This window comes from Limulus polyphemus, unplaced genomic scaffold (genome assembly GCF_000517525.1).
Source record: "Limulus polyphemus unplaced genomic scaffold, Limulus_polyphemus-2.1.2 Scaffold3169, whole genome shotgun sequence".
NCBI classification, from domain to species: domain Eukaryota; kingdom Metazoa; phylum Arthropoda; class Merostomata; order Xiphosura; family Limulidae; genus Limulus; species Limulus polyphemus.
This window is the reverse complement of record NW_013668779.1, coordinates 93,250-102,199: the sequence shown is the minus strand read 5'-3', so window position 1 is coordinate 102,199 and position 8,950 is coordinate 93,250.

Here is an 8,950-nt window from a genome sequence, read left to right as displayed (position 1 = left end):
TGCATGTACTTGAAACAGTAAATTTATATTAGCAAGTATAAATAAACACAAACACAAGTTTTTTCAGCCAGTAACTCCTGTTGAACACAAATATAAAACAACAAATAATGAAAAAACCAAAAAACGTCTAACCGAAATTCCAAATATCAAACTAGCGTTTTTCGTAAGACAAATCATAGTATCTACAAATACTCATTTGAAGATCCACATCACAAGCTGACGTTTTACGTAAGATAACTTACAATATCTACGAATTCTTATTTGAAGATCCACATCACAAGCTGGCGTTTTACGGGTTGTTGGACATGCCCCCTTGTGAGGTTGTACAGAAGACGTTTTATTACACCATGCCCATTCCTACCTTGTTTCCTCACTTTTTGGTACACCCATTCCTACACTTTCAATTTTTCAAATATTTTTCCACTTGTAAAATAAAATATAACTAGCTTTTCCGTTTTTATTTATTATTATTATTTTTTTTTGTCTAGACACCTTTGTTGAAAAGTATAAACAACACAGCGATAGTGTATTAAAGATAAAGTCAGCAGACATGTAAAAATCTCATTTTGAAGCTATAAACAAAACTGTAAATTACTAAATAACTTTAACCAATTAGAAGTTGATCTCTTTCGCTTACTCTTATCATTTATTCAAAAATGACTATAAACATATTCAGAAGGGATAATTATGTGAAGCGTTAAAAATAACATAGCCATTAACAATAAATAATACTAACCAAACAGGCCCGCGATTTCGTGAATGAAGGCATGTTTGCTTACGCTGTTTCTGTGGCGCTTCTTCACCGGGACGACTGCAAGGGTCTGACTATTCCTCCGATCGAAGAAGTATTCCCCGACAGGTTCATTCCTGTTGAAACTATTCGTGAAGCCCAAAAGGAGGTTGAATTACATCCAGACAAGGTGAGGAAACTAATAATAAATAGAAGTTGCAAAAACATTTTAACTTTTTTACAACGTTTCTGAAAATGTTTTTATGTTAATAAAACATCATCTTAGCGCTATAAACTTATTCACAAAACATAATGAAACTTAAGAGTATATAAAACGAAATCACTAATCATGTAGAATTTAAAAATCATAATAGTTTGTAAACTTGAGTTCAGTCATTGGTATTACATTGTATTATCACTTTCGCTGAGATTATATGCGGTTTCTCTTAAAAAGAATAAAATTATCAATCTATAGTCATGATCTTTGACGTTTCGCAAGAATAACTTAGTGTTAGGCAAAATAACTGCAATCTAAGTTTATTTAGTAATAGAGATAGAAATTTATATAACACTTACTAAATACGATGCGTTTAGTAAAATAATAGACTTTTTGTTTAAGTTATTTGATTAATTAGGTTTATTATATTTTGAACGATTAAGAAAATTTCGTTGCTATGATATTACACTTTCAGACAATAATGAGTTAACAAAGTTAGCTCATTTGTAAAATATTGTAGATACAAGATGTTACAGCGCATTACCAGAAGAATGTCTTAGTTGATAAATATAATGAGAAAATTAGTACGATCTTCATTCATTAAATACTTAGACTCTGAATCCTTATTTTTCAAGTGATGAACAAGACAGTGATAGTTTACTATAGATAAAGCCAGCAAACATCTAGAGGCCTCATTTTGAAGCTATAAATAAGAATCGGTAATTTAGTATAGAAAAAGCGAGCAGACACCTAGACACCTCAGTTGAAGTTATAAACAAGGTAACCATAGTTTCGTAAAGATAAAGCCAGCAGACGGACCATAAGTAGTTTCACGCGTACATCAGAAACAAGCAAAAATACTTTATATAAGATAACATGAGTTCTACTGACAAGCCAAACTCATGTGCAACTATATGATACATTTAAACAGATAGAAATAATAAGATACGAGTAAAAAATAAATAAATAAATAAATAGCTTATTTTTTTAAGGGTTTGTTTTGAATTTGATAGCCAGGTATACTTCTTCTTCTTTCAGTTTGGGAATTTCTAAATTACCAGCTGGTTAAGATTTCCTTTTTAAAAACCAGATAGCAGTCCCTACTATATACATATAAAAGTGTGAATTCACAAACACACACACATATATATGTCATTATTGTATTAAACCTGTCATCTGTCGACTTACTTAACCACCACCTTGAGCAATAAAACACCTTACATGTCAGTATAAAAATTGTATTTATGAGGGTTACAAGCTATTAGTTAATTGGCGCACTTGAACACAACTATGTTTTTATTATCCAGGTTTAATTAGCTGTATTATGTTGAATTGTGTTCGGTTAATAATCTACTCAAATCTATCTCTATCACAAAACTTTTCGGTTTTGTCTATATTGAGAGAGTCATACTTTATCATGATGGTTTCCCATATTACATTATTCCTAATGCTAGACTGGGATTACCATCTTACATAGTTCTCAGTGCTAGTCCAGGTTTATCATGTTACAAAGGTCCAAGTGCTAATCCTGTTTTACTATCTTCCATAGTTACTAGGGCTGGTACTGGTTTACTATCTTACACTGTTCTTAGTTCTAGTTTCGGTTACCTATCTAACACTGTTTCTGTGCTGGTCCCGGTTACCTATCTTACATTGTTCCTGTTCTAGTTCTGGCTACCTATTTTACATTGTTCCTAGTGCTAATCCTGACTACTTATCTTACATTGCTCCAAGTGCTGGTCCCGGTTTATTGCCTTAAATGATTTCGTGTATCAGACTGGTTTACTTTTTACATTGTTTCTTGGTGCCAGACTTTTTTTTATTGTTCTTTGAAATCAACCGTATTACCAACCCAAGTATATTGGAACCGTCAATGCATTTGACGCTACAGTGAAAGCCTTCATTAAGGTACATGACATTAGTATTTCAGCGTTACGGCTTGGTAACAGTCTATTAGTTCAAATGAGTCTACAAAAATATACTTCACAAAGAAGCTGCCAAACCAGTAAAAATCTGCACTGAGATGAAATATTACATTCAAAGGTTGTATGGTATTTTCTTTCAGCGGCTAAGGATTTCGACGACTTCCTCCTCTTGTGCACCTGCGTTATCTGGTCCTAATTTTGAGCTGATAGACTAAAGAGAAGGCAATTAGTCTACAGCGTCCACCACAGCTCTTTGGCTACTCTAATCGAATAGTTTTGGTTGATTGTCACTCTTATAGTGCATCAACGATACCAAAATGTGAAGCGCAATTTATTGCAACGGGCTACAAACCATGGATTAACAGTGCAGTAGACTAACCACTAAGAATCAATCTGCCCCTTACATGAACACACAATTATTTAGAGTTGTATGTTTGACCGAAAATACATACCATGTAAGATTTCGTAAAGGTGAGTAGCTTCCTCGAGATGGTCTCTATGGAAGAGAGAAAAAAGTTTTCCTCTGTGAAGATGACCAACATCGTGAAGACGGTTGTCCCTTTCCTTCTCAGGAATGTGTTGTTTTGGAAGAGACGTCAAGTGCTCGAATAAAGCTAGAATGCTGGCTTGTTTTTTCTTGATTGTCATGATAATATTAGTGGTGACTATTGATTACTTCAGAAAAAAAAACGGGCGTTGTGGCAACCAGCCGGACAGTTGCTGAAGACAAGGATCTGACACCAAACCTACCCATTCAAGCCATTAGTTATTGCTTTTATATTCTAGTCGTTTCACGCATAGAAGCCCGTTGATTATTCTCAGAAATATTTTGACAGAGTAATATACGTCAAGTACCGGATGCAATGTAATATGATTAATTTCTCGTTCTTCTTGTTTCTTTTGCTGTTCTTGTATTGCTGCCATCAAATCTGCTATGCTGTAGTTTGATTTGCCGCTTCTCGTTTCCATTTTTTTGTCCCACTCTCTGACACCAATTTGTTACGTCTCCGTTTGCTAATTAACTTTCCGTAACTTCGTTCCGACGAAACTTTAGCGACACAAATCCTTACTTAATAAAACTGGTTTATTCTTTCTGAATATAACTTTACGATACACTTGATTTCAACATTCGCGCTAAAACAAACGCTATAACGAACTTCAACAATACTCTCTGACTGCAGATCAATTACTCACTACCTACACACCTATTGTCACGTCACGCCGTGACCATCTTATATATACCAGACCACCCCCAATCTACCAAATGCTAGAGCACTCCCGAAGGAACAGGATAGTTCTAGAAACGTGGTGTGACACTAGTCACGTGTCCTCGCTGACGCAACACTGTCCTCTTATTCGATATACCTTTTTAAAAATTTTCTGCAGGTTTTCAGTATGTAATATTGATATAGAATGTCGGGCAAGGGAGCTACTAAGTTATGAAACTAGGAAACTTCGGTAACGTGGAACATACTGTATAAAAATAGATGCACAAAAAGGAAATTCCTGAAACTGAGCTTATAAGTTGAATAATGTTCTTATACTATAGAAAGGAACGATGTACAACATAATTTTTATTTTAATTTGTAACACATTACATGTATAGTCTTTATATTGTATGTGTTTTCAAGTATCACACACAGAACTTATTTAAACATCAAAGCTATTACAAGTTGCTATAGTATTTACCAAAGTTTGTACAAACAGAACTCAAACTTTGGTTTTATATTTCAATGCCCTTAAAAACGTTGTATAGGAGAAGGTTTATTTATTCGTGGTAGAAGTAAACAACAGAAATTATTTGTTATTTACAAATTTGAAAACATTTTAGGTACTGCTACGCAAAAATTAAGTAACATTTGCAATCAATTTATTTTGGAATCAATAGAGGGCAGCACAAGCATAATATTCTTGTACAACTGAATTTGTTCAATTTTAGTAACAATGTTTTACCTTATTTAGGATTATTCCTATTTGTCCATATTTATATCATAATCTTTAAACTGTAGCAGAATATATTACAATAACGTTGTTCAGCGGTATTCCTCTTTAGGATTTTTTATCCGAACACCAACATTTTACATTTCTTTTCACTAAACTCATTTGTCAGTAGTAGAAAGCTTCCCAGTGGCACAGCGAAAAGTGTGAAAGCTTCTACAGCTAAAAATCGAGTTTCGATAGCCGTGGTGAAGACAGCACAGATAGACCATTATATAGCTTTGTACTTAACTTCAAACAAACAAAAACCGTAGTAAAAAAAAAGAAGCATTGGACATTTTGTGCATTATATTTCCTGTCTGCTGCAATTTGTTGTATAACAATTTTTAAGCTAGCTACGATGAGACCATAAAAACATAATAATAATAATAATAAGACGTGAAATAAGTTTAGTTTTGCAGTTTTGTTTTTAAACAGATAGAATAAATGAGATTTTGGGTGTATTAAGAGCGCTTTCATTTTTATATCATATATTTTTCTATACATGCATGTTTATACATAAAACCAGTTAAATAAAACAAACTGAAGCAAAGTAGCACCCGTCGACATAAGGTTATTGTCCAGCTTTTAACCGAATCACAGGGTTGACTGTTTCTCTTAAACACTTACAGCTAAAAATGGGGTGCAATCCTTGGATCTTCCGACCACAATACAGCTCAGAACTGACTTGTGATTTTCTTTCACAACACAAATGGGATATACAGCTGGTTTTCTTACCGTGTGTTTAATCCAGACCATAAGTTATATATCCAATAAAAAACATGGTAATACAAGACAAACTATGTTGCATAAATGTACGTCAGGTTTGTATTAAACACATCATCTCACATTACGGAAATACGACACCAAGTAAGCAGCGTAACAGAATATTGATCGAATTACTCAGCAAAGCCTGGCGCTATTTCAATGGAACCATAATCAAATTAGCTAAAAGAGCAAAATGCAGTGAATTTCAGTGTCGAAAATCTAATAACCTCTGAGTTTTAACTTTGAAGAATATCTAAAACAAGAACTACTTCTGAGAAGAAAAAAAAAGGCCAATTAAGGTCATTAAAAAAGCGCTATAGAAATTATCATAACAAAGGAAACATACTAAATTTAAGTTATTTACATTTTATCATTCGACTTTAAGCGTACGAAAGATAAGTCGTTCCCTTCATATTGATGTAAAATGTAAATGATGGACAGACAAAATAAAAAACGTTTTATTCGAATAATTAGAAAATATTCATTGTGTGTTCATATTGATGAAAACGCTTGAATATGACTCAATTCGTTCATCTAGGAAGATTGGTAATCCATTTCAGAGATCAATAATATATTAAATCGAGAGTTCTACTAATGTATAAAACAGATGTATATATATATATATTTCATTTTATCCTGAAAAGCAAAACAAATCAAATATCAGGACTTTAAATATTTTCAAACCTGTCGTACATTCTGTTATGATGTTGGGAAAACACATAGGTTCCAAAAAAACAAAGACAGAAATATGAAACCCTATAACCCTAGCGCTTTCGAAGGTGGACCTTTCTTCGTCAAGGACAAATTGTTAGATATGATAATACTATTTTAGAGAACTTTCTTGTTTTTTAAGGGCAAAGAAACCTTCTTAATTTTATATTTTTAGGCCCAACAACCAGTTTCAATATTATGATTTAAACTGAAACTGATAAAAAATAAAACTTTTCGAATAAGTTTATGTTAGGTTTCACAAACATATAACTGCGTTTTTTAACTGTAAGTATAATGAAGCTTAAGTAAATTATCAATGAGATACATGAATTTTTCAGATATCTAACACGTAAGATCAAAATTATATTCCTTTTTTCAGTATCTGACAGATTTACAACTGCGCTAACGTTTGAATACCACGTCCCCAGCCCACAATAAAGTATAGTCTAGACCAGTGTTTCTAAAATGGCGGGTCGCGAGCTATCTGCGCTAAATCAACGAATTGCCGCGTTTTTTCAGCCTTGTAGAGATAATGGGGGAGAAGGGGGTCGCGACGACCAAAGACCGGACGCGGGGTCGTCTAGCAAATCCGCCTGAGAAACTCTGGTCTAGACTCTAGAGAGTTTTGACTCAGGTTACGCGCAATGATCATTTGATACATTTATTTGACACTATTAGCGGTGAAACTAAACTTATCCTAGTAGTCATTTCAATGTTCATAACCACATAAATGTGTGAGCCTGTTTATTAAGGTCAGATAAACTGCCAGTGATGAAAAGCAAGCTCTGTTTATTTCACTACGAATAACTTTCTCTGTTTCGTGACTGACAAGTATATGTTCCAACCGCGTTGAACACGTTAAGTACTAAAAACCAAATTTTTGACATTTTTATCTAAACAGTATATTGACGACGAAACAAATGTGAATTAGCCGCCATCTTACATATATCTTAGAATTTTACTGAAAGGTTTCATTAAAAAAAAAAAGGTTGAGATAAGCCTAAAGACGAAAAACTCCTGAAACGTCGTCACCTTCTGATGCGTAAGATTATAGCTATCTAACAGAGATCGTAAAGATCTGTTGAAGTGGTGATAAATAATGCTCTAATCTATGGTGTGGTCTACAGATGAAAATATAAAGTATCTTCTTTTTTTACGTATATGAAGATATATATATATATATGTTCTCCAGTTTCTGCATACAAACAAGTTAAGAAATTTAACCCCGCAAACATTTTCAGCTTTACTTCCTCTGATCATTCCCTCTCCTCCGATGGATAGACGACATTGTGTAGCTTTGCGTTAAAAACAACTTCAACAAACAGAAAGAACATCATCCAAGCAAACTTTTAAAACTTTATTCATCAGTGTTGTAGTATATGATACTAGGACATTTATTACCAGGTATGACATTTCTGGTACGTCCTACTATAATTCGCTATAATTATTTTTGAAATGTATGGCGCTTTATTAAGCTCGCCGAAAGCATTCTCAAAGTTAAATGTTCAGTATTTTTCTATGATTGCAAATCCATAACTTATGTTTCGTTTCACCTGATTTTTAATTAATATTTAGATGCTATTTGTTTTTCCGATCTTATGTTAAACTAAGCTATACGATTTATGTAACAAATTATTATTTTCAAATTACTGTTGAAACGCCGAAAACTGGCGAAGCATTGGAAACCAATAGGCGTAATATTTGTGATAAAATTACGTAAACTACAGATGTTTTTAAATAACAGTGACTTATGAGAGACAAGGAAAAAGAAAAGTAAACCAGAAATGCTATTTTTACAAGCCTTTGGAGTCTGAAATGGACAAATTAAGAGATTACGAGAAGTGTGGCACGAATTACTACTATAACGAATGAGATCTACTACAACTAAATATACAACCAATTATTATGCTTTACAAAAACGAATCAAATAAGGATATTACATTTTAATTACAAAAATAAATTTATTAGAACTAATGATAAAATGTTCTGATTTTGCCCCCCCCCCCAGTGGCACAGCGGTATGTCTGCGGACTTACAACGCTAGAATCCCGGTTTCGATACCCGTGGTGGGCAGAGCACAGATAGTCCATTGAGTAGCTTTGTGCTTAATTACAAACAAACAAATTTTCTGATTGTTTAATTACTTCATATTTTTAAAATTCATATTACTTCTATAATAAAAAGCAAGTGATTTTCTGATTGTGCCCATTATTCCTTAATTCATTTGATTTATTTTTCAAGTCCTGTTTTTAATTTATCTAAAAATTTTCCGTTAGAAAAACAAAACAAAAACATTTTGGCTTGTTCTGTTGTACAAATGAGCTGAACCGCGAATGTGAGGATTACTATTTTTACTTATTTGTCTGCAACGTTAGGCTAATTGGATTCGAGTTCTCGGACATTTTTATTTTGAGGTTTCGCTTAACACTTGCTAATAACAACAGCTAGCTCCACGCCTTTCCGATGAAATGCATCGTGGACAATCTAAAATTATACTTTGCAGCTATAAACAAGAAGAGAGATTACAGCAGTTGTTGGAGGAAAAAGAAAAGAAACAAGAAGAACGAGAAAATAAACAAGAAAAGAAACCACAAGAGAGATTACAGCATTTGCAAGAAAACC